At 42.3% G+C, this 24,599-nt stretch overlaps 1 long non-coding RNA gene across 2 annotated transcripts in view; it reads left to right on the forward strand.

The window, feature by feature from the left end:
• LOC112658568 (uncharacterized) overlaps positions 1-3,960 on the forward strand; it is a 39,685-nt gene extending 35,725 nt beyond the window's left edge. For both annotated transcript variants that reach the window (XR_003135797.3, XR_007408471.1), the window contains exon 4: positions 3,701-3,960. This is a non-coding gene — a long non-coding RNA (uncharacterized LOC112658568). The remainder of the gene's footprint in view (positions 1-3,700) is intronic.
• Positions 3,961-24,599: the final 20,639 nt, after the last annotated feature.

Consider the following 24,599-nt stretch of genomic DNA (forward strand, 5'->3'; position numbering starts at 1 on the left):
TACATCCACAAAGGCAAAAGAAACAAAAGCAAAAATGAACTATTGGGACTTCATCAAGATAAGAAGCTTTTGCACAGCAAAGGATACAGTCAACAAAACTCAAAGACAACCTACAGAATGGGAGAAGATATTTGCAAATGACATATCAGATAAAGGGCTAGTTTCTAAGATCTCATGTCATTTCTTACAACCATCCGATGTGCACAAATCACCTCTACAGAGTCATGAGTTTGGAGAGAGCAATCCCTGAAGGCCAACCTGTCCTGGATGAAGGGTGGTTTGTCTTTGCCAGGCCAGAGAGTCCCTAGTGAAGTTCATCTGCCGTGGTTTGCTGGGCGATGGAGGGGTTATGGTTGGTGAGAGGTTTGAACTTCAACTGACATATTATTAGAGGAGACCTATGCCAGTTTGAAAATGTTGTTTGTCTTGACTCTTTTTTTTTTTAATGATGTAATGGGAAAAGATGCTGATCAGAAATGCAATGGACTACTTGATGGTTTTTGTCATAATTCATCTTATAACCTCTTTCATTCCCCCCACCCCACCACTTGACAATTATCTTTACCATCTAATTTTCATCATGTTCTCAAAATATATAACTCAATTAGGTTAGATACATTTATTGAATGGTTACTATGTGCAAAGCATTATATTAGGTTTTCTAAAATTAGTGCAATGAGTCGCTACATGAAGATGGAAAGATGATGATTGCTAAATGAATTCGTGGAGATTTGGGCTGTCTTGCCTCCTTTTTCACATAGGTGCTGGTCTTGGAATGATGCATATGGCAGTTCTCATGTAAAACTGGAGAAAAGCCAAAGAATTCCAGGACCTTAAAACTATGATAGGAACTTGGTAATTTATAACACTAATTACTGCTGATACAAATAGGATAATGGATTAGTTTTTTTTTTTTTTTTATTTTATTTATTTATGATAGTCACAGAGAGAGAGGGAGAGAGAGGCAGAGACACAGGCAGAGGGAGAAGCAGGCTCCATGCACCGGGAGCCTGATGTGGGACTCGATCCCGGGTCTCCAGGATCGCGCCCTGGGCCAAAGGCAGGCGCCAAACCGCTGCGCCACCCAGGGATCCCCGATAATGGATTAGTTATAAGCACTTATAACTCCATTTTATCATGCTCCAATTAAAGTATATGCCATACAGCTTAGATATCTTATGGTTGCTAAGGCCTATGGCTAAGACCAGCAAAATGGGTAAGCATGCCCCATGGTGATTGATGTGTGGACATTTCTAGAAACAACATTTCTCCTGGCCAATCTTGGAAAAAAATATAGGAAGAATTGAAAATTTTATTATTATTAAGTGAGCCATCTTTCCTCATTCTTGCCAAGTTCCTTTTATTGGCTGGCTCTAGTGATTAGGGAGAAGTTTAAAATAGTGATGTTTGGGCAGCCCGGGTGGCTCAGCGGTTTAGTGCCGCCTTCAGCCCAGGGCATGATCCTGGAGTCCTGGGATCGAGTCCCACGTTGGGCTCCCTGCATGGAGCCTGCTTTTCCCTCTCCCTGTGTCTCTGCCTCACTCTCTCTCTCTCTGTGTCTCTCATGAATAAATAAACTCTTAAAAAATAAAATAGTGATGTTCTAATCCATTATTTCAGTTTGAAAATGCATAGTTATTATTATAAATTTATATAGGAAAATTAAAAAATACCTACTGAACAAAAAGTGAAGCTCAATAAAATTTCTTTTTCAGAGAAGAATAGGCTGAGGATTGTCTTTAGTTGGTTTTTGTGAGAGTACGAGATCCTTTTTCCCTCCGCAGGGGCTGGATCAGATTGTGGGCCTTGGATATCTATGTTTCTCATAAAGAAGAAATATTAGTGAACTTTGGGTAACTAAAGAAATGGGACTTCATTCTTTGGGTAACTTTGGGGTGGGATAAGGCTGGTTCTGGAGTTTTTGAAAACACCTAGGATTTTGGATCTTTCTGATCAATGGCTGTATTAGTATCCTGTGGATCTTTCTGATCAATGGCTGTATTAGTATCCTGTGGCAAATCACCACTAACTGGGGAGCTTAAAACAACAGAAATCTATTCTATCAAAGTTATAGAGGTCAGGAGTCTGGAACAATGTGTTGGCAGGTGCTCCCTCCTGAGGCTTAAGGAGAATCCATTCCTTCTTCTGCTCGTGGCTCCAGGTGTCCATTGACTTGTGAAATCACTGAAATCTCTGTCTCCATGATCACGTTGCTTCCTCCTCTTCATTCTGTCTCAAATCTCCCCTTTCCTTTCTCTCATAAGGACATTGGCCATTGGATTTTGAGGCCCACCTGCATGATCTAGAATGATCTTCTCATTCTCAGATCCTTACCTTAATTACATTTGCAAAGACCCTTTCCCCAAATAAAATAACATTCACAGGTTCTAGGGATGAGGATGTGGACATGTCTTTTTGGGAGCCTCTGTTTAACCTGCTATGGTAGCTTTCAAACTTCTTCTAAATCATGGGAAGAAATACAGCTTACAGTATAATCTAGCTCCCCTGCATACAGGAAATGAAATAATTTTATTTATTTATTTTAAAAAAGATTTATTTATTTTTAGAAAGAGAGAGAGAGAGGGAGCAGGAGAGAGAACATGAATGGAGGGAGGGACAGAGGGAGAGAACCTCTAGCAGACACACTGAGCATGGAGCCCAGTGTGAGGCTCCACCCCAGGACCCTGAGATCACAACCTGAGCCAAAACCAAGAGTTGGCTGCTCAACTGACTGAGCCACCCAAGTGCCTCATGGAAATGAAAAAGTTTTACAGAAACGGTACTTTCTCTTACCGTACCATTCATAGTACATGTGAGATGTACTATGTTTCATTCTATTCTACATCATTGTGGGCTACTTCAACAAAATCCTGTTTACCGATCTACTAAATTGATCACATGACCTGTTGCCACCAACAATTCTAGATCTCAGAGGATCCTGGGCTATATCAGAATGTTTAGACTCTCTTGATTGGAGAACACTAATTTGTCTTGGATTCCTCAGGGCTGGCTGAACTGAATTGGCTTTGAAGGAGTGATAGGGAGGTTAAAGGTGTGATCAGAATGCTTCATTATTTAATAGCCTCTTAATTATATTAAATGCAAATGAATATTTACTGACATCTTTTCATGCATCAAGCATTGTGTCAAATATGAAAACCACAAAAAGAAACTGTACAAACTCACCCTAGGCATTCCCTAAATTCTCTTCCAAATTATGCTATATAGATTATATTAAATATCCATCTTAATCACTAATTTCTCTGGCAAGGCAAATAGCTATTTATAAATCGTCTGTTGGATCCACTTAGCAACTTTTCACATATATTCTTAAATACTCAAACTGTGTCGTCCCACCGAAGCACCTAAATTAATGCTTTATACATTGTTTGAAAAGGATTTACAGGTGACTAGAGGCAAGCTATTTCAGAGAAGAGGCTAATCCACATTTCTCATAATTGTGTGGACATTTTAAGTGCTTTGCAAGAGAGACTACAAATGCAAAAGCAGTGACAAAAAAAAGCCCTGCTTCCATTTCAAGCAGGTGACGTAAGAGAACTAAAATTCATGATTAAGAAAAATGAAATTGTATAAATTATAGCAGAAATGCCTGTCATCACCCGTATTAGCTGCTGAAATGCCTCCAGGGGGTTAGATTAGAAAAAGAAAATTACTTATCTGTAATTCTTATTCTCTTTAGGTAGCAATTATAATAGATATACACTCTTGGGTGTAAGTCATTGGTGTGAGAACCAGGAGTAGACGAGAAGCCGGCTAAAGAATTATAACCCTCAAGGAAGATGCACCCTGGGACGTCAAGGGCATAATGTATATGGAATGTCATTGCCCTCAAATATCATTCCTATCTGACCATCAAAAAGAACTGGCGAATTTAGTCCCTCAGAAGAAAAGAAGGAATGAGTGGATCTATTATTATTATTATCATATATTAAATGTATAAAGGTCTAGCCCTAGGCAAAATTTGTGAATTGAGTCTACTCATTTTCTCTCTGCGTCTCTACCTACTTCAAGAATCCAATACCCACCTTCTTGCCATTTCTCTCACTCTGCTCTTAGGAAATACTTCATTAAATTTATTTACACCGAAGCGAAGACTCTGACAGCCTTGGAGAGGGAATAAGGGGCCATAGGCCTGATGCTGGCTTCGTTACCACTTTGTCCTGGGGTGTATGTCAGGTGAACTGTGTCACCTCTTTGGGCTCCAGGGTCCTCACTGATACAATGAGAGGGTTGAACTAGGTGAGTGATATTTCTAGAACACTTTCGTCCCCATGATTCTAGGTGGGAAAGACAGGCTAAACATTAGGCTAATTTTAGGCTAAAATGTTAGGCTAAAAATGTTACCCTCGAATATGGCATTTAAATGGAAGTGGAGCTGACAAAGCCCTACACCGTAGAAATGAAGCTTGACTTGAGGCATCCACTGGGACACAGGGAAGTATTTGGGGGTGTGTGTTTGTTTGACTAGAACTGCTGAGGTCATATCACATGAATGGCTGCCATACAAGAACCCAAGACTGGACCTACGTGTGTATCTTAATGTAACTTGAGTTGGGCCATAGTTCACACAAGAGCCCCTAATTGGACAAGAGATTTTTGGAAGCTACACTTTTCCAGGGCAACATTAGTGCAGAGAAGCAACCATTCATGAAGGGTTACTCCAGTGTCTAAAAGAGCTAGGGCCATTTCCAGAAATGTCTGCTTCATGGTAAAGGAGTGACTTACACCAGGAGTGTTTTTTATTCCTTTATGACATGTGTAGGGACTGGCTACATGTTCCTCTTTGTACATAGAGACAGAGAAAGGCGTTTCTTTCCCTACTCTTTTTCTTACACCAATCCCTGCTTCCCTCTTCTTTGGAAACGATTCCAGGCCAGCTTGAAGGAAGTAATGCTAGGAACCTAAGTCTCGAATCAGAAATCCAAACCTGTTCCTTTGACACATCTATTTGGAGCAGTGACTCTTGACTCCTTGTATTCTAACAATGAGGACAAGGAGGCAGAAGGTGGGGATGAGCAATACGAGGTAGGACGTGTAGTTAGGTTAAGAATAGACTTAAAGCCCATGTGGCATTAATTAGGCTATTCTAGTTGCCTTTTTTTCTACCATTTTTTTTTTCTTATTTCAAATAACCCAGGGGTTGCTTTCACAGCAACTCTGACCCTGTGTTCCCTTTATATTTGAGAAGACTAGAATTAAGCAGCAGGTCTTCAGTCCATTCTGTCCCCTTACTGTGAGGGTATTGGGTCCAGGAAAGTCCCCAGGAAAAAGAAAAGGCAGATAACTCAGTCTAGTTTCCTTGTAAACCTGGAAATGACAGACCTTCTGGCAAACAATTGAATGGCATTTGTTAGCAGGAGAGTCCTTGTCCATGGATTGTTTTTAGCAGAATGTGTCTGGTTGCATAGAATTATCTATCATAAATTGACATGGGATGTATGCACTTATGGAGTATGGCTCCCCGGGAAATTCCACATGAACTATCTGAGTAATGGGAGTGTTATACAGAACGTGGAACTCTTCTGTCCGTGACATGAGCTATACACATTGCTTAGAGACACCATGTGTTAATCTAAGCCAGAGAGCATCTGATGGGGTGAGAAGAAACTGGAGAGCTCCCATGATGGTTCCAGGGCTTTCTCTGCCTCATCTGTGCCTCTAGATGACTCGAATCCTTGAAATGACCAGTAAAGCTTGATATTGAGTAGAATTTCTGACTCATATGAGACTGGTTTGACAATCTCATCCTTCGTGTTTTCTCAAGGTGTGTGTTGCTTCTTTGGTGGTAGCTGCTTTTCTTAATCTTTTTCAAGTTGCATTCAAAAATTGTTTCATCCATACAGTCATTCATCCATTCTCTCATTCAACATACGTTTATTTATATGCCTACTACATGACAGGCCCTTTTCTAAATGGAAGGGAGGCACAGTGAACAAAAAATGGACAAAAATCCCTGCCTTCGTGGGTCTCACCCTCCAGTGGAGGTGATAGGCAATAGATATTAGTAGAAAAGTAAAAAATCCTATGGTAGAAGGTTATACGTACTACAGGGGAAAAAGAAAAGCCAGACCAAAGAGTTGAGGATTGCAGTGGGGAGAGGTAACAATTGCAAATGAAGTGGCTGGAGTAAGCGTCCATGAGAAGGTGATTTTCTTCTGGGTCATGAACAAGGGGTAGTGAAGGGGGAGGCAGGTGGGGGGAAGGGGTGACTGGATGATAGGCATTGCGGGGGGCACTTGACAGGGTGAGCATTGGGTGTTATACTATATGTTGGCAAATCGAACTTTAACAAAAAATATATATATTAAAAAAAAAGAAGGTGACTTTCTGTCAAATGCCCAGGGGAGGTGAGGAAGTGGACCATATGAATATCAGGGAGGAGAGTTGGTAGTCTGAGGGAGAGTCTGGAGAAGGTGCGAGACCATGGGGCCGGTTTGAAGCAAAGCACGGATGCATTCTGTGTGCCTGCAGAGGGGTCAGAGGGCTGAGCTCACGCTGGCTCACAGATGGTTTACAGCTTTAGAAAGACCTGGGCGTCCTCTGGAGCCCTGGAAGCAGAGGAATGACTGTGACCCAACTCACATTTGTGACTAGAGTTCATTTTTAACCAGAATTCACCTGAAAAACCTCTGGGGAAGAAAGCTGGTTATCTAGGGGCTTGGCACAGGCCCAGAGTCATCTACCCACAGACCTGTCCTCCTCAGGGGCAGTTTTATGTAAAACCTCTTTTGAGAATGGGGTGCAAAAAGTCTTCACGCAGGACATATAAATTTGTCCTGAGCGTTATTTTATTTTAATTTTTAAAAGATTTTATTTATTTATTCATGAGGGACACACAGAGAGGCAGAGACACAGACAGAAGGAGAAGCAGGCTCCCTGTGGGGAGCCCAATGTGGGATTCGATCCCAGGACCCCAGGATCATGACCTGAGCCAAAGGCAGATGCTCAACCACTGAGCCACCCAGACATCCCGAGTGCCATTTTAAAAATCTTTAAGAAATACAGCATACTTATACAAGAGAGTGCACAAGCCATAGACATATAGTTTAGTGAATTATAATAAAGAAAATCATATAACCATCACTTAGGTCAAGGATTTGAATGACCTCAGAGGCTCCTGTATATCTCTTTCCAATTCTAGCTCATCCCCAATTCCCTAAAAGTAACCCCTCTCCAAACTTTCACGGTGATCACTTCCTGGCTTTCTTCGTTCCTTCTGCATCTGTGTATGTGTGGATATCCGTGAACAATATTTTTACTTATTTTACTCGGTGGCTGGCTTTCCCCCCTCAATGCTGTGTTTGTGTAACTCATCCTGATTGTTATTTGTAGCTGTGGTTTTTTTTGCATTATTATATATCCCACAGAGAAAATACCTTTAATTTTTTACTCATTGTACCGTTGATGGGTATCTGGGTTCTTCCCTGCTATGAATGTCCCTGTGTGGGTGTCCTGGTGTCCAGGTACAGCCACGTCTGTGGGGCAGACATCTAAGACTAGGACTGCGGGGTCACAGGATATCTGTTTGTTCAGTTTTAATAGATTGTGTCAAACTATCTTTCAGAATGCTTGTTTTAATTTCCTCTCTTTCCAGCAGGGATGGGAATTACTCTTGGTCCATCTTTTTGTCTACACTTGGTCAGGGTCAGTTTGCTTTTTTTGAATTTGAGCTATTCTGGTGGGGATATAGTGACATCTGAAAGTGGTTTTAATTTGCAGTTGCCTTGTTACAAATGAGTTGAATACCTTTTCATGTTTATTGACCATTCGCATGGCCTCTTATGAAGTAAAGTCTCCTGCACGTTTTCTTCCTATCAGGTGGTCTATGTTTTTCTTATTGATTTGCAGGCGCCTTTTTCCTTTGAAATATATTTTTAGGAGCAGGATATAATTGCAAATATCTGGTCTCACCCTCTTCATTCTCTTACTGATGTCTTTTGAAGAGCAGATGTTCTTAATCTGACTGAATGTGGTCATATTTACCAATCTTTCTATTTTTTTAAAACTTATTTTTATTTGGGGCAGGAGAGAGAGAGAGAGAAAGAGAGAGAGAGAGAGCAGGAGCTCACTAGTGAGGGAGGGGCAGAGGGAGAAGCAGACTCTCAGCTGAGCAGGGAGCCCAGTTTGGGGATCCAGCCCAGAACCCTGGGTCATGACCTGAGCCAAAGGCAGACACTCAATCGACTGAGCCACCCAGGTGCCCTTTTTCTTTGTGGTTTGTACTTTTTAGCACTAAAAAAAAAAAAAAAAAACCAACTTTCCCTAGTTCCAGCATTATCTTATAAAATCCTCCCATTTTGCCTTTCACATTTAATCTAAAATTAATTTAGTTTTAAACTCTTGGATTCGTTTTTGGATTTTGTGTATGATAAGAGGCAGAGACCGTTTTTTTCCTTCCCTTCCTCTTTTCCTTTTTTCTTCCCTCTCTTTCACCCTCCCTGCTCTCTCTCTCTCATCTCTTCTTTCTTGTTCTTCAGTGTCATTCTATCATAGATCAAGTGTCCACAATACATGGGCATCATTCTTCAGATTCCCTTTTAAAATTGCTTCTTCCTTGAGAAGAAAAGGCTTTACCTGGAAAGATTTTTTGATGAAAGTATAATACAGCATGAACTCCATCAGAGCAGGAACCATGTTTCATCCATTCCTGTTTCTCCGGCACCCAGCACAGTGCTCAAGCAATGTTTATTTACTGAAGTGATCATTACTCATACTTTCATGATAGGATAGAGTAAGATGAAAAGCTTGAACTTTGGAGGGACACCTGGGTGGCTTGGTGGTTTAGCTTCTACCTTCAGGTCAGGTCATGATCTCGGGGCCTGGGATCGAGTCCCACATTGGGCTCCCTGAATGGAGCCTGCTTCTCCCTCTGCCTGTGTCTCTGCCTCTCTCTCTGTGTTTCTCATGAATAAATAATAAAATCTTTTAAAAAAATAAAGAAGTCTTGGAAAAAACAACAATCAGTGATCTGTCTATCCCTTTTATGGTTTCTTTAGCTAAAAAACAAGAGTCTGACGGTGGTTCTCAACTTTGGCTGAGGTTTAGGATTGCCTGGGAAAATTTAAAAGATACAAAAGCCCTAAAGATTTTATTTAATTGATCTGGGCTGTTGTGATCTAGGCAACAAGATTTTTCAAGTGATTCTAGTGAGCAGCCAAGGTTGAGAATCACCAGGAGAAGAAATAGTGAGAGCACGCTGTTACTATCATGATCGCCAGGTAAAATACAGGAGGCTTAGTTAAAAGTGAATTTCAGATGGCCAAAAAACATTTTTTTAAAGTATAAGTCTGTCCCAGATATCGCTTGAAGCATACTTATGCTGAATAATTACATGTTTATCTGGAATTCAAATTTCACTGAATGCCCTGTGTTTTTGTTTGCTAAATCTGGCAGCCCTAATTACTATAAAATTATTCCTCGCATGCTAACCTTGTTAGAATCACTATGTTCAGGTGATGTTTATTCCTTCCTATGACATCCTGGTCCTCTGTGATGTTGCCCTCGCTATGTTGATTTGCCTTTGTCCCTGCAGCTGTCTGTGCAGCTTGGACTGTGCCATGAAGCAGCCTTCTCAAAACCAGAATGCCTGGTGCCATTACGAAAGAACCCACTCAACTTCCCAGGCTGTCAGCCATAAGCAGGCAAATTTAGGAACAAGCCATTGAAATATCCTTTGGAGAGCTGCGTGGGAAAACAAAAGGTTGAGAGACGAATTTCACATTGTCAGTTTATGCAGGGTCTGATTAAAAACCAAACGAGAGGAGCATGAGCCTCTTGGTTCCCATTTCCCCCACCCGGACTAACTGAAAGAATCTAATTAAATGGGGTGATTCATAGTTAGAACTGTATCAAAGATGACCGGTGAAAACAGAAGACAGAAAGAACCTTTCCCTTTTCTCCCATGTCTCCATGGGTGTACAGATGCTTCATCTTCTGCTACCACTGCGTTTGCTCATCCTTTACTCCTCAGATGGGCAAATGTTGCTCTTGAGTCCCTTGGAAGGTTCTAGAAGGGTAGGACCTCTCTCATTTGCCTGCTATGCTCTCCTTGTTCTGTGTTAATGAGATTCAGACTATGCACATCAGTAGTTTTGTTTCTGGGTTGTCACTCACATGACCAGGAAACCAATCCATTTGAAGGTTTTTGGGCATTCCTGATTATATTGCTCAGCACTGAAATACCAATTTATTCTCAACTCTGAAAGATCTCGCTGCCTTAGATCCAGAAGAAGGTGCATTTCTCAGTAAATTGAATAATTTTGGTTGCGGCAGGGTTCATTATACTAATGGTGCCTTACCAGCACAGAGTCACTTTCTTTTTTTTTTTTTAATTTTTATTTATTTATGATAGTCACAGAGAGAGAGAGAGAGAGAGACAGAGAGAGAGAGAGAGACAGAGACAGGCAGAGGGAGAAGCCGGCTCCATGCACTGGGAGTCTGACGTGGGATTCGATCCCGGGTCTCCAGGATCGCTCTCTGGGCCAAAGGCAGGCGCCAAACCGCTGCGCCACCCAGAGATCCCACAGAGTCACTTTCTTAAGCATTGATTGCATTTGATCCCAACCCCAGCCCTGCAAGCTGATAAGGCAGGCATTATTTTCCTTCCTTTACAGATAAGCAAACTTTGTTAAAGAACTCTGTGAAATGATCTATCCAGTAAAGGACAGCACTTCCTCAGCTCACAGGATCCCAACACTCAGAGATCTTGTTAAAAATCCTGAATCCTTCTCCTGTCTGCCTAATGCAGGGAGGCTGGGGCAGCACCCAGGAGTCTAGTTTAAAGACCAGCCTTAGAGAATTGGTGGAGACTACTCTATTTGAACATCATCATTGGAATTCTTTTTTTTTTTTTCATCATCATCATCAGAATTCTTGATTAAAATTCTAGGAACCTAGCTGTTTTGGGGAGCAGAACAAATAAATGTAAGTAAAAATATTTACTATTTTACAAGAGTTGGTGATATTTATAGTTTATTTTAAAAAATTACATTGGCAGGGTGCCTGTGTGGCTCAGTCAGTTAAGTGCTTGACTCTTCATTTCGGCTCAAGTCGTGATCTCAGGGTCATGAGATAGAGCCCTGTGTCGGGCTGGATGTGAAGCCTGTTTAACATTCTCTCTCTCTCCCTTTTCCTCTGCCCCTCCCTGCCTCCTCTTAAAAAAAAAAAAAAAGAAAAAAAAAAAGAAAAATTCCACTGGCAGTCCTTAATAAGTACAGCAGAAGTTGAAAGATAGAAATATAAAAGTTGATGAATTAATGACTTCTTCACTCCGCTGTCACTTTTGGGACCAACTGGGGAAGAGGCTCCCTCTTTTAGATTTTGTTTCATTCAATCCATTTATACAACGAACATTTCCTGAGTATCTGTAATATCAGGCACAGTGCTAAAAGCCAGAGGTAAAAAGTTGAACAAAGCATACTCCTTGCCTTTGAGAGGTTTCTGCTCTGTTGGGCAGACAGACATGCAAATCTACAGGTTATAAAAATATGATCTAGGATATAATTGGGGTGTGGATTACATGGTTAGGGAACATGGATGAGGGAAAAGTCAGCTCTGTTGGGATCAAGACAAAAGTCGATGCAGGGTCTTGCCTGAGGTTTTCTGAGCGTTCATGAATCTTTTGCCTCCGCGCTGTGTTGCATGGACAACTTGCAGGTTGCTCCACCATTTCTGTGCAGGGTCTCCTCCAAAGACACATATTGTCAGAACTGAAGTCAAATGACCGTTGATGCTTCCCATTCTCCCGGGCTTCCCACATGCATTGCTTCCTGGGGGAAAATCTGAAAATAAAGTCAACTTAACATAAACCAGATGGGTTCTGCTCTTGAGGCTGCCCCCACTTCCTAGTGTGGGGCGGTAAGGCAATCCTCAGGATGGAAGCCAATAGATTGCACACTCACTTGTTCAGTGTTGGAAGAAGGCTGCTCCCAGATGTGCAGATGTCAGGGGGATTGATGCCAGCCTTCACTGTGACCTGTGGTCGTGCATCCTGAGAACCCTCTGCCTCTGCCTGCCTGAGCTGATTCCAATGGACAGGAAGTCCAAACAGAGAATTTGGGAAGGCCGCCAGGATGGACCTGCCCTGTCCAGGCTAACTTCTGGCTACTCTTAGTAGCCCTTCATTGCCCTCACTTAAATAGTACCCTAAGAGACTTTCCCCCTCCCTGATTTAATGTAACTTAAATTCCCTTTCTCTCAGCTGTTACTCCCTCCCCTTCGCCTCTTCCTACTCTCCCCACCCCCCACCCCACAACCTGCCTAAACCATTTTTCACCTTTTGCTTTGACAGCGACCACTATAAATAAAACCAGAGAGACAGCAGGTATTCCGGGAGAGGGGTGAGGTCACAGAAGCTGCCCTTTGAGAGCACGGCTGGGCTCTCTTGAAGTCAAACGGACAGCCTATTTCATGCCCCACCGTTCCTTTGCTGCTGTCTTCACCTCGGGCAATATTTTTGTTTTTACTGTTTGCTGTTCAGCTCCCTGGAATGTGGAGCTCTTTTGGAGGCTTGTACCTGTCGAGCTGTGTCTGGGTAGCCTTCCTCCTGATGCAGAGAGGAGTGGGGGTGGGAGGGAAGGTTGGATAAATCAAGTCCAGGAGGGAGAAATGAGTTTCTAAGACAACAGCACTGAGCATGCTCTGCTCTCTGAGCTCAGTGACCCTCTTTCATCAGTGATGGATTTGCTTGAAATGCAAGTTCCTGTTTTGGAGGTGGTGACAAAAAGATATATATTTTATTTATTCATGAAAGACACAGAGAGAGGGGCAGAGACATAAGGAGAGGGAGAAGCAGGCTCCACGCAGGGAGCCCCATGCGGTACTTGATCCCAGGGCCCCTGGATCACGCCCTGAGCCAAAGGCAGATTCTCAACCACTGAGCCACCCAGGCATCCCCTGAAATATTAAGGCACTTAAAAGTTGGGCTCCTTTTGAGAAACAAATTATTACTAACTTGTGTGACTTGGTGCCTGAAGCCATCAAGGACTAAAGCAACCAGAGCTACTGAATTCTGATCCTGGAGATCCGAATAAAAAGGAAATCAAAGTGGAGAAAGAAATGAACATATATTGACTACCTTATATGTGCCAGAAAATTTACCTACTGGTCTCATTTATTTGCACAGAATGGCCCTCTGAGTCGGTGTCCCTGTTCTCAAGCTGGAGAGGTCAAAGGAAGAGTTCAGGGAGTGTAGGAAGCAGAACACAGAGCCCGTGGAGGGCAGGGATTGAAAGGAAATCCATCTGACCTGCTACTGGGCTAAGAAAAAGCGTTGGTGTCTCACTGGCTTCAGGGAGGTATACACACAATGTTCTATTGTGAACGAGTTACACACGCTGTGATCTGCTGCGATGTTATTAGGGATGCCTGCCCAGAGACGGCGCTTGGAAAGGGAGAAGGGTTTATACAGAAAACTGAAGCACATGATAAAGGCTGGGTGTGCTAAGCAATTCTTAAAGTCTATCTTCTCCTATCTCTCCCCCTCCCTCCCCCTGCCCCTCTCCCTCACCGCCCCCCCTTCTTTCCCCTCTGTCTCCCTCTCTCTCTCCTTTCTTTCTGTTTTTCCTTCCTTCCCCCTCTTCCTTCCTTTTTCTTTTTTCTCCCTCCCTTCCTCCCTCCCTTTTTATATTTCTCTCCATCTAGAGATATGATGGACGATGATACAGTTCCTGCCCTTGAGGAGGAATTTCAATCCATCTGTGGAGATGGCCATATAAGCAAATTGCTATGATGTCCTATGGCAAGTTGTGTTATAGAGGTTTATGTCCAGTTTTGTAGGTACAGATGAGGGAGCAAATCATTTTGCCTGGAGAAATGAGGACAAGAGAAAAAGAGGAAGTGACATTTCATTTGGCCTTGAACATTGGGGAAACATTTCCTTCCATTCTAGGAGAGATGAATGTGTCCTTTATATTTGGGACATGGTAGGACCAGGATAGCTGGACTTCGAGGGTGGTATGAGGGCCCTCTTCCAGAAGGGCTTGGAATGAATGATTTTTTTGGAGGATGTAGATGTTGACATGAGTATTAGAGTCTGGGAGGATTTTGAATAGTCACACTAGGCCTTGAGTCCTTGGGCATCAGTTCTGTAGAATCTATCCTGTTATCCTCCTCTCTTGACCTCCTTGCAGGACAGTGTAGCAAATCACTCACCTCGCATAGACCTCTGGGAAAATCCCAAAGAAACTTGGGAGTAATCTGTTTGTGAGTCTCTTCACTCAATAGAATTGCCCTTGAAGGGATCCCTGGGTGGCGCAGCGGTTTGGCGCCTGCCTTTGGCCCAGGGCGCGATCCTGGAGTCTCGGGATCGAATCCCACGTCGGGCTCCCGGTGCATGGAGCCTGCTTCTCCCTCTGCCTGTCTCTCTTTCTCTCCCTCTTTCTGTGACTATCATAAATAAGTAAAAAAAAATTAAAAAAAAAAAAAAGAATTGCCCTTGAAGAAATGACTGAAATCACTGGGAGAGAATTTCTCTTGTCCCATGGAAATAAATAAAGATCATGAAGAACAGAGAAAGGCTATTTATTATTCAGAGCTTGGTCTAACAAGGGAGCCAGCCACCATGGCTTATTGTGTTTTGGCAGACTGAGGCGGGCAGACTGGGAAAGCTTTATAGTAGGAAAGAGGAAAGGCTTCAGGTGTGCCCTGACTGGAGGCTGTTCACCCGGGGATGCTGGAGCTGGGCTAACTAGAAGTGGGGTGCCCATGTGATTGGGTAAGGGTGCATATCTGACTTTTCCATGGTGGGACCTAAGTTGGAAGTGGGGATGAAAATTAGGGAAGCTGTCAGTTAATTAACACATTGTTCTGTGTCCTGAACTGTTCCTACAGAGAGTAGTCTGAATTCTTCTAAGTCTGGCTTCCAGTTAGCAGACTGGGTTCCTGGGCTGGTTATTGTAGATAATGGGTTGGTCTCCTGGGCTGGTACCTGCAGGTTGTAAGTCAGACCTCTACTTGTGTATATGGTCTTGCCATTGTCCGTTTGTATATACAGGCTTTCAGTCCATAGACATGAAATAAGGACTGGCTTTTGGAGTTTTGGTTGGTGCTAAGAGTAGAGTCTGTTTGGTAAACATACTACGTAACAGATAGAAAAGGTGTAGGGGGAGCTGCATATCGAGTGGAGACGTGCAAGGCCCAGGTCGGTCACAGGTGCTCACAAGGGCACCAGGCTATAGGGGCTGGAGTGGGACTCCTAGGGGCTGCATCCCCTGAAGCAAGGGACACCTTTCAAGGGTCACCTCCCTGGAAGTGTCCTATATGGGTTGTTGGCTTGTACATTCCTTTTGATACAGAGTAATTTGGAATCCATCCCAATAATATGCTTGGCCTCTCTCAGATGAAGCCAGGAACTGGATCTCTTATAGCTGCTGTTAGAAATAAACTATGACAAGAAAGGAGACTTTGTTTTGATGAGCTGTTATAACAGATGTGCTGCCTGGGCATAGCTGCATGCACTTTCACAGAAAAGTGACTTTCTCTTCTCTATCCTCCCCCGAACTCAAAATGCTTGACTGCAAAGGGGAATCTTTTTTTTTTTCCCTCCTTAACTACTACCAGGTGTCCTACTCAGGTAGTTGGGTAAAATAGTCAAAATATTTTTATAGAGGCTATAAACGGTTTTACAATATACTTACTGTTTATGAGGAAGGCCAACATGTTGGGAGTTTTGATGGCTGTGACAGACGCATAGCAGAACGGCCAGCATTCCTCACAGAGTTTTGTTAAAATGCGTTAATCCTACTCACAAAGCCAAGTATAAAATTTTAGTGGCTTCTGAAACTGTCGCCCTTTTTTATGTCCCTTGTCTGAAGCTCTCTGGAAGCCAGTGGAACCTGACACAGCTAAACATATTTGCTTCTGTGAGCTGTGTTTACGAGGCCACGTACAGTTGCTGGCAGAGGGAGGGTGATGGGAGTGGGGGAGGGAAGTGGAAATATCACCTTTTAAATAATGAGTGGACTGACATAATCAATATTACTAATGCTTTGGGAAACTTTTTCATTTACGTCGAAGGTATTTTTTCCCCCAACAAAATGATATCTTTTGACACCAAAAAATGCAACAATTCAAGAAATTAATCGAAGATAAGGATGCCTAGTTTTTTAAAAGGCGAGAGTGAAGCTATAATGAAATGGGACACAACATCAACTTTTTTTTTTGCAAGATTAGGGAGTAAGTTTAAATTATTAGCATCCTCTTTAATAGCCTATAGCAAATAACATAGCTTAATGACCTTAATGATATAAATTCTTGTGAATCAACCATGTGCTAGAAAATTATAAAGAGGTTCTCATTAAACAGGCACCCACAACCAAAGCAGAAAGATGATTATGATTCAGTGGCGGTTCTTTTAAAAGCAACTGTCAAGTATGGCTACATTGAGTTTTTTCTCATTTATGTGAAGGTTAGTGTGTAAGTCCTGAATGATGAAGGTACCAGTGGTGGGCTGAAGTGGAAAATTCAGCTCCTAACTCTATGTTCAGAGGAAAAGTGCTCCTGAAAGTTCACCTCTGAGCTTTATTTAGGACACCAAACAACAGATAATGAGGGAGGAAAAGAGGAATGAGAAAGCTTATCTAGTCCAAGAGGCAAGTAACACTAACTTTGGTTCATTTTGAAGATTTTTCTATCTATCTATTATCTATCTATCTATCTATCTATCTATCTATCTATCTATCTATCAGAGAGGGAGATAGAATCTCAAGCAGACTCTATGCTGAGTGTGGAGCCCGACACTGGGCTCGATCTCACCACCCTGAAATCATAACCTAAGCCAAAATCAAGAGTCAGACTTAACCGACTGAGCCACCCAGTGACCCCTAGTTCATTTTGCATTACCAAGCCATTTTATTTGTCAAACAAGTTAGGAATATCTCCATTGGACCTGAAATTAGAGAAGGGAAACATTTAAAAAAATTCCTCAAATTAGTATATTCTGTTATTGATTTGTGGTCTTAGAATTCACATTCTTCCTATAACATCACTCTCTTGTGGTTTTTTTTTTTTTTCCAATTCAGTGGGATTTTCCACCTGTCTCCTTGCTGGCAAATTAGGGCATCCATTGGAAGTGAGTGCCTGGTCAGTCGCTTAGGCAGAGAAATCTATTGAGTGTCATTTGTATGCCAGGAACTGTGCATGTCAGTGGAGGGACAATATGAAATAGCCCTGTCCTCAACTACTGACACATGGAGAAGTTCTAGAAGCAAACACAGAAGTAGTCGTCATTCAGTGCTACAATTTCTGATGGCAGGGATCGAGAATACAGGAGGAACACAGGAATTTTACCCAAATGTAGAGGGGCTGTGGTCTCTCTCTTTAAAAATTTGCTTGGCATTATTCATAAATCAAGTTATTCGAGTATAGTATATAAGTAAGTATATAAATAAGCACATAAGTAAGTACATAGTATATATATGTAACGTTATATGTGTTCATATCATTAACGTCATTGCTTTTTTGTTTGATTTACAAATCCTCTCTGCATCTTTTTCTTCCATGTCATACCCCAACCAGCGTTCACAACCTAGAATGTATTTTTAGTTTCCTCCATGCTCAAATAATTGCATCCAAACATATATTTACACACAAATAAATAACGCATTTACAGATGTAGGGGATTTTGATCACTGGGTTGTGCAGAGATAGTTTATAGCAGCATAGGGCGTGATATGATTTGATTTGATCTTAGAATTTGAACTAGAAAGTTTATTCTCAAGCCATCCAGCATGGAATAATCTCTGGTGACTTATTTCATTCGTTCAAGCAAATAAGTAAAATAATATTCAAACTATCTTTAATCATTGCTGAAACTGACAATAAAACAGAGAAGAACTCACTTTCTTCCCTGATCTGCATGCAGCCTTCTAGCAAGCTGGGCTGGTATATGGGTCTCCAGAATTTGGCTGGATTTATTGATTGTATTTATATTCCCTAGAAATTACCTAAATAAGTGTTCTGATACCCTTGCAGACAGTTGGCGAATTAGACCCATGTTCAGGTTTGGTGTTTTCCTTTTGCCTTAAGTTGGCCTTCCTTCCTTCCTTCCTTCCTTCCTTCCTTCCTTCCTTCCTTCCTTCCTTCCTTCCTTCCTTCCATCCATCTTTCTTTTTAAAGACTTTATTTATTAATTCATGAGAGACAGACAGAGAGAGGCAGAGACACAGGCAAAGGAGAAGCAGGCTCCATGCAGGGAGCCCAATGCGGGACTCAATCCCAGGATCCTGGAATCATGACCTGATCTGAAGGCAGATGCTCAACTACTGAGCCACCCAGTTGCCCCAAAGATGGTTTTTCAAGATAGAATGAGAATCTGAAATTCTGGTAGCCTTAAAAAATCATTTTTAATAACTTTATATTGAAAATGATTTGTGTATTTCTCTCCTGCATATCTTATTTCTCTGAGCCCATTTTTATGGTCCTTTGAAGTTTAAAAAATAAACCTCTGAATGACCGACCCCATCTTTTGGCTTTGGCATTCTGGTGATCTTTTTCTTGTGTGGCCTCAGGCTCCAGCAGTGTAGCTGTGATAAATAGTTGAAAAGAGATTAAGGTTTTATTTAAATACAAGGTGAATAGCTACTTCAAATGTGATGATCAGTTCTCCTGACCCGGGAAGGTGTTAGGTGGTCACTGCTCCATCCCATTCGGGGCCCCCACTGAGATACAAGAGCGTGATAAGAACCACTTTATTGATTTTCTTGCTGGTAAAGCTGGATTGGAAGATATAGAAGATCATTGCAGTAAGATACAGTCCTCTGGTTTCTCCTCTTTGAATCGGATTGGCTTCACTAGGCAGTTGCATGCTGAACAGCTGGGGACCTATAGACACCGGACAGGTGCACGCTGCTTGCAACCTGGGGAAGAATGTGCGTGTGCTGTGGGCCTGTGAGGCTGAGAACGAACCCAGAGAGGGTGAAGTTAAAATGCTCAGGACTCTCCTCCAAGCTCACTGTGCTGAGAAGTCACTCCTCCCTTGGTGGGGAGCGAGTGAAAGGTAGCTAACCTTTCCAAATACTTCCAGAAGGCTGGAAATACCAACCTTTTTATGGCTTAGCAGGAACACTTGACAAAGGATAACACCTAACCAGGTCCTGCAACTTACCATTACTGGTGGAAGCTGCAAATGTCCATTACTCCAATTTGCTCCTGTGGTGTTTGATTGCCATAGTCTGTCTACATGAGTACTAGGGTTGACGACTGTTGTGTTGACACAAATTCAGAAGGATTCTCCATATCTTATAACAATAAATGGCAAAATTTGAAAGATCTCGGAAGAAAATTCTGATCCATGTGGAGAATGAATCAAGCAGGTCTGATGGGGGAGTACCTGGGTGGCTCAGTGGCTGAGCATCTGCCTTCGGCTCAGATCGTGATCCTGGGGTCCTGGGATCGAGTCCCGGTTTGGGCTCCCTGTGAGGAGCCAGCTTCTCCCTCTGCCTATGTCTCTGTCTGTTTCTGTGTCTCTCATGAATAAATAAATAAAATCTTAAAAACAAAAACAAAACAGGCATAATGGGAATAATAATTTCAGAGTGTATTTTGCAGCACTTATCAGAGATCTTTTATCTAGGGTTGTAAGATTTAACAAACAAAAATATTGGTATCTTATTTGGGAATCCTACCTTCATCCTGTTAGTAATATTAGCATATCCACCTAAATATATCATCTTTACTTTCTTAAAAAAAGATTTATTTATTTATTTTAGAGAGAGAGTGAGAGTGTAAGCGAGGGGAGGGACAGATGGAGAGAGAGAGAGAGAGAGAGAGTCAGGAAGACTCCCTGCTGAGCTCAGAGTCTGACATCAGAGCTGGATCCCAGGACCCTGAGATCATGACCTGGGCCAAAATCAAGAACCAGTTGCCTAACCAACTGAGCCACCCGGGTGCCCCATCATCTTTACTTTTTAAGTAAAAATAGTTTTATTGAGATATGATTCACATACTGTACAAGTCAATCATTTCAAAGTACATAATTTCATGATTTTTATTAAATTTAAGGGGTTATGCATCCTTTGCCACAATCAATTTTAGAGCATTTTTGTTGGCCTGGGAAGGTCCTCTGCACCCCTGAGCCATCACCTCCCAAATTCCCTATCCCTGGCCTCAAGTAACCACTAATCTATTTCTTGTCACTGTAGATTTCCCTATTCTGGACATTTTGTATAAGTGGGATCATATAATATTTGTCCTTTTGTGTCTGACTTCTTTTACTTTGTACAATGTTTTCAAGTTTCAAGATTGTGGCATGTGTCAGAATTTTATGCCCTTTTAATGCTGAATCATATTCCGTTTTATGTTTGTACCATATTTTGTTTATCCATTCATCTGTCAATGGGCATCACCCGGATTGTTTCTGCGTCTTGGCCGTTGTGAATACTGCTGCTGTGAACATGGGTTTCGATTATCTGTTGGAGTTCCGGCTTTCAATTCTCTCGGTTAGATACCCAGAAGTGATATATATATATATTGCTGGGCCAGGTGGTAACTCCACATTTAAGTATTTGAAAAAGTGTAAGAAGCTGTACCTTCTTAGACTATATTTTAAATTTACATTAAAATTTTATTTTTTTACTTACTTACATGCTTACATGCTTACTTACATGCTTACTTTTAAGCAACGTATTTTTCTCTATGATTTTAATTTTGAAAAAAAAAAAGTGGAGCAATCTTTCAAATCGTTATTACTCTTGTTTTTTGAATCAAGTCACATCCATGCAATGCTGTGGAAAGCTCCCTTATTATCTGCATTCCTATCCCTAACAAAAAGGAGGGGAAAAAATGTTGAAATTGTCTTGATGTAGCAAAAAAGCAAAATAGGAGGGGATAGGCCTTGCAAAATTACACTACCAAGTGAGAGTGTATTTTTGCAGGATGCTAAAAAAAAAAAAAAAAAATCCTTCAAGTCTGGGAATATTTACGAATTTTCAGGGTTTGGCTTGCTCCTTGACGCCAAAACACAGTGAAGGTATTTTTGATAGTTTTGAAACAGGAACCCCTAGAATCCTTCATGGAAATCTCGACATTAAGCCCGTCTTTTCTTGTCTTGCCCCTTGAATCATTTATTTAAGCGGCAATAATAAAAGGTGTCAGCAATTCAGTTGTAAGCTCTGGAAGATTTCTGTGCGCATTGACCTTTAAGCGTTTGCGTCTTGACAGGTGAGCTGTTCTTAACGTTTCCTGTGAGATATGGTGCGGCCAAGGGGTCAGGCATGCTAATGATAAAATTACCATTTACCTTTTACCTCAGCAGGCTCGGTGCCTGACATTATAAATGTAGGTAACCTTTCACCCGAAGCACTCTTTCTTTCTGCTGGGCTGGAGATTCTCTCCGGATGCACAGGCTTATGGTGGCAGGAGGCTCAATAGGAGAAAAGAACTGAATTTAGTGCATTCCCCCCGCCCCCCTTGGGTTTCTTTTTGGGGATACTTTCTCTTTCTTACTCAGTCTGGATAAAACACTGATCTGTTCTTGGGGGGTAGGCCTGGGGAGCGGGGAAGGAGGCTCCCTTTGTCATCTTGTAGTCTTGACATTTTTGAAGCATGGCCATGGCTCGCCTTCTTTCTCTAAAGCTGCAGGTATTAATGAGGTTTTATTGGTGGCCTGCTTTCATCTGTAACAGCAGTCCCCTTCCTGCTGATTCCAACAGAATGGCATTTCTGTGCTACTGGGTACCGGATACGGTTAAGTAATTAGGGGACTTGGTGGCAATTTACAGAGCATGCAGGCTTCAAGTTGGTGCAGAAGGAAAATAAAACACAGAGGGTCACTGGTAATAGAAGGGTCTGAAGGGGTGGACGGCAGTTTGGCCGAGTCACGGAAAGTTAATGAAAAATGATGTTAATGACAGCTTCCTGAGCTAGCAGTTTGCAGCTGCCTAAGCTGTGCTTTGTGAAATATTTACTGGTAAGTCTTCGGGGTGTCATGGAATGGTCGAATTCTCTATCAATAACATCTAGCTAAATATCCAAGGAGTCAGGATGCCTGGGTGGCTCAGGGGTTGAGTGTCTACCTTCAGCTCAGGGCGTGATCCTGGGCCCTGGCTGGGATCGAGGCCCACGCCTGATTTCCCGCGTGGAGCCTGCTTCTCCCTCTGCCTGTGTCTCTGCCTCTCTCTGTGTGTCTCTCATCAATCAATAAATAAAATCTTAAAAAAAATATCTAGGGACTCTCTGCTGCGCTAAAATTAAAATCAGAATGTTTTCATCACGAGGTAGTAAGTTGCATTATTGAATGTTTACCTTCTCTGGGGTGTTGAGACAGTTGGAGAGGGAGGAAAAAAGGAAGAAAGGAAGGAAGGAGAGAGGAAATGCCTTACTTTCCTCCGTCGCATTTTATTTGAAGCCTGTCCAGAGCAAGAGGCATACTATACTGCCTGCTGATTAGAGAGAGCAGGTGCTTCCTTGGCCCTGCGAGGTGACCCAGGAGGGCTGCACAGGGCTCCCATGCATCCCATGGCCCCTCTCCATCTTGGGAGAGATAGATGGTTGATAAGGAGCCAGGAACCCCTGATCCCAGATCCTCTCCCTAACACCTTGCATGAGACTCTAACGACATTTGCCGGGTGGTTGTAAGAATACTTCGTAAATAATGGTAATTAGGAATCCAACAATGCCTGTGTCCATTTAGCTCAAAACATGGTACCTGTGATTGTCACATGGAGCAGATCTTCAGCCACGGGAAAAAAAAAAAAAAACTCATTATGGATGTGTTCCACTAAGGAAATATAAATTTTTTTGAGCATTTGTCGCGTATTCAAACGAAAGCTGGTGCTAATGAAATTATTCTCATGTAATTAGATATATTAAATAACGTCCCAGGTTGGTTCTATGACATGGCTGGACTGCTAATTTTTATTCTTTCCAGGCACGGAGAGAATTCTCTCTGAAGATTTGTGACACAAATAGCCTCAGAAGCTTGCTGATTTTGGAATCAAGGCTGTGAGGAAGGCAGAGCCAGGGCATCCTCTTTAAGAGGATTTAGGCTTCTTATTCTTTCTCTCTGAGCTGGTGACCTAGGACTGAGCACACAGGAAAACCCATTTTCCTTGCAACTCTTGAGCTCAAATCCAATGTGTTGACAAGGTCCCGGCAGGGACCTCACTCGGGCTGGGTGAATTGCTAGAGTCATTTCCCGGCTTATCAGATCACGTTCCCCTTGTCTTGCTTTATTTTTCGAATCAGCCCTAACTCAGGAGACCAGAATTACAACAAGAATCCCATTTCCACCAGACAAAGGGCTCAGCCGTGCATTCAGTCATCTGTTTTTCCTCATCCTTCCCTGGGTCTGGAGTGACACGGTGCAAGACAGGGGTTCTGTGTCGGATATTACTCAAGGCTGGACCTTCTAGTCACGCTCCTGGGCACGGGGGTGGATGGGGTGGGGGTGGGTATGATTGAGCAGGTGTAGGGTAGAGGGCAGGGGAGCCAAGAGAACTTGGCATTTGTGGTGAATTCCCCCTTTCCCTTTGTACCTTTAGCCTCTCCTCCAAATTTATTTCATTAATTTTACTTAGAAAGGAGCCCTAACGTGGAAAAGCATCGGAAATCATTGCTTTGTCTTCATGGCAATTTCATGCAATGGTGCCAAAGAAGAGAGGATTCCAAAGAACATCTTCTCTTGTCTCTTCTACATCTACTGCTTTGTTAGTTCTGTTCTCTTTCCTGGGCCCTTGCCCATTGGACACAGTTGGGTTTATCAACAGCGAGGCCACATCTTTCCCCTGAAGGGTCAGCTGTATGGCGTCAGTAGAGAAGAGAATTTTTCTCAGTCTGAGTGAATTATGTTTGCTGGGATGAGCTGGGTTTCTAAGCAAGTTGATGCTGTCTATTGCAGAGAATCCTATATGGTGTGTGTGTGTGTGTGTGTGTGTGTGTGTGTGAGAGAGAGAGAGAGAGAGAGAGAGAGAGGAAGGTTTGGTCTTTTAAGTTTTGGTCTTTTAAGAAGACAATATCACAATAGCAACAGAATGAACTTGGGTCATCCAGGCATGTGTGTAAACCTGTGTGGATGGAGTTATTCTTCGCCGCCACCAGGGAGACTCTTTGGTGTACTCCTAGGACTTCCATACTGAAAAGGATAAACAAATCCGAACAAAATTCCTGACTCTCATCAATCAGCCAAGCCTGCCCCTTCCTTTCTAAAGGGTAATGCATTTTGTAGATTGAGTGGGAAACTGAACAGGCGACCCTCTTTGGGGATGTAGATATCTCTGCTTCTGAAAATGTTTATTGATTCTTCAGGTTTCTCAGAACAACATTAATCATGCAAAAAGGCAAAGGCATGAGCCCCAGAATCCTGGTGGCAGGAGACAGGGGAGCTGATTTTCTTTTTACAGTAAGACTTATGTCAACACATTTCTGAAAATGAATCAATAGTCAAATAACTCAAGTGACAGATTGATCATTCTGGCAGGGACTAAGGTCCATAAGATGCTATCCAATTAAAACAGAAACAACACATAAGGTATTATTTGACATTACTCAAAGTTCTACTAATCCCCTCACATTTAATTCATTTTTTTCCTTCAGCCTTTGGATATAGGGAGATAAAAGTTAAATGGAATTTAGCCATTATATTA

The sequence above is a fragment of the Canis lupus genome, chromosome 35 (assembly GCF_003254725.2).
Source record: "Canis lupus dingo isolate Sandy chromosome 35, ASM325472v2, whole genome shotgun sequence".
In the NCBI taxonomy this organism is placed as follows: domain Eukaryota; kingdom Metazoa; phylum Chordata; class Mammalia; order Carnivora; family Canidae; genus Canis; species Canis lupus.